Source organism: Silene latifolia, chromosome X (genome assembly GCF_048544455.1).
Source record: "Silene latifolia isolate original U9 population chromosome X, ASM4854445v1, whole genome shotgun sequence".
NCBI classification, from domain to species: domain Eukaryota; kingdom Viridiplantae; phylum Streptophyta; class Magnoliopsida; order Caryophyllales; family Caryophyllaceae; genus Silene; species Silene latifolia.
In genome coordinates, this window is record NC_133537.1 from 50,873,454 (window position 1) to 50,875,845 (window position 2,392).

At 41.4% G+C, this 2,392-nt stretch overlaps 1 non-coding gene across 1 annotated transcript; it reads left to right on the forward strand.

Moving 5' to 3' along the window:
• Nucleotides 1-1,892: 1,892 nt before the first annotated feature.
• On the forward strand, nucleotides 1,893-1,999 carry LOC141625338 (small nucleolar RNA R71). The gene has a single exon (XR_012535123.1). It is a non-coding gene; the product is annotated as a small nucleolar RNA R71 (small nucleolar RNA).
• The last annotated feature ends 393 nt before the right edge of the window (nucleotides 2,000-2,392 follow it).

Here is a 2,392-nt window from a genome sequence, read left to right on the forward strand (position 1 = left end):
AGGCTTGTTCATTCTCATGGTAAAGGTCTTGCATAGACCCTTGCACATTGTTGTCTTCATTGTTGTAATTCGAGTCAAAGTGTTGACAAGGATCCACAAACCTTTGTCTAGAGTCAGAGCATTCCCAATCTAGTTATTAACCAATCCTTCAAATTCGTCCTCCCATAGACCGTAAACTTCATTTGCTTTCTCCTCTATGTAGGGTGGATCATGAGTTGACAAGAGCAACTCTCCTTCCTTTTTATCATGGCCGATGAGGCCTTCATCTTTACTTGTCATGAGTGAGCTTTCCAAGCTCTCATTGTTGTTGCGAAAAATTCCATGCTCTCCGAATAGAGCCATTTCAACATCATCAATATCTTTCTTCCAATTGGGCGGTGTGTCTTTGCCCTTCTCTTTGAGATTCCCATCATTCCATTGTTCTTTGAATGGAGATTCCATCTTCTTCTTCTCACCCTTCCGAGTATAGTGAGCAACCATAAAGCATGGTCCAAAAAAGTTGGGAGCTCTCATAGTCTTATCAAGGTTGAAGGTGATTGTTTTATCACCTACTTCAAGTGTGATCTCTCCATGTTTCACTCGATCACCGCTCCGGCGGTGTGTAGGATTTGTCTTCCTTGAATGATTGGAATGTTGGAATCTTCCTCCATATCAACAATGACAAAGTCCACCGGTATGAAAAAATTTCCAACTTTCGGATGGACTTCTTCTTGGTAAGGATATCTTTCATGTACTTTGCATAGGCCGGAACATGATGGATTAGCTCCGTGAATGGTATATAGACTTCTAAGTTCTTCACAATCTCCATGAGCTTTCTAAGTTGCTCATCAAACTTGGGCTTAGCTTGGCGACTTGGGAATGGAAGTCTAATCACAATAGGCTCTTTCTCAATTTCTTTAGCCTTCTCTTCATTTCTCTTCTTTGATGAGTCATTGGTAGATGTCTCTACCACCTTAGGATTTCTCTTTAGTGGTTCAATCACATCACTTTGCTTGTCATTCTTCTCAACAATACCTTCTTCAATCGGCATCTTTGGTCCCTCATATCTAGTACCACTCCTCAAGTAGATAGCATTGATGGTCTCATTTCTTATGGGAGGATTATCTTGAGGAGGTAATTATCCCTTTTGTCTTTTGGAGCTAGAAGATGCTAATTGAGACAATTGAGTCTCCAACATTTTGGTGTGAGCAAGGATATTGTTGATGGTAGTTTCTTTGGCTTGACTATCCCTTTGCATTTGAGCAAAGAAATCTTGTTGGCTCTTTTGCAATTGGAGGACCGCTTTTTGGATATCAAAGACTTGGTTATTGGGTTGATTGTAGTATGGTCTTTGAGTAGGATTTCTCATTGGAGGTGGTGTGTATGTGGGTTGAGGGTTTTGGACATTTTGGCTTTTGTATGAAAGGTTTGGATGAAATTTGGTATTCTCATTATAGTAGTTGGAGTAAGGGGTGCCATTTTTGTATGCTTGGAAAGCATTTACTTGTTCATTTGTTCCCCTACATTCATTTTGATCATGTCCCAAGGTTCCACAACTTTCACATACTCCATTTGGGATTAAGGATGATGCCATCATAGCATTGACATATTGTTTGGGTTATTTGGAAGATTCATCAAGCTTGGCCATGGCCTTCTCAAACTTCAAGTTGACGGTGTCGATATGAGCACTTAGTTGAGCACCCAATTGTGTGATGGAATCCACCTCATGCTTCCCTCCTCTAGTGGCCTTTCGTGGCCTACTTTAATCGGAATTATATACCGCCATTTCTTCGATATTGGCCCATGTTTGGTTGTCATCAACCTCGGTGAACCTCCCATTGGAGCCCATATTAAGCACATTTCGTGAGTCTTCATATAAGCCGTTCCAATGTTGAACAAGGAACCACTCACTAAGTCCATGGTGAAGACCGGAGTGACAAGTATCCTTAAATCTCTCCCATGCTTCATATAATGATTCCTCATCCCTTTGCTTGAACCCGGTGATTTGGGCTCTCAACATATTAGTCTTCTCCGGAGGATAGAACTTCTTGTAGAAGGCAAGTGCTAACTTCTTCCATGAATCAATTCCAAGGGTAGCCTTGTCTAGGCTCTTTAACCATTGCTTTGCGGCTCTGATCAAGAAAAAAGGAAACAACACCCATCAAATTTGGTCTTGAGTCACCCCGGTTTGAGAGATTGCATCACAATAGTCACAAAAAGTCTCCATGTGTAGATGAGGATCTTCACTAGGCATCCCTCCGAATTGGCTTCTTTCAACTAATTGTATGAATGCGGATTTGGCAATGAAATTACCGGTTAAGTGAGGTGGTGTTGGAGTACCATTCGGTAGGTTCTCCTCGGTTGGTACGGAATGAGATGAAAATTTAGGCATTGTGGGTTGATTTTGAGGTTG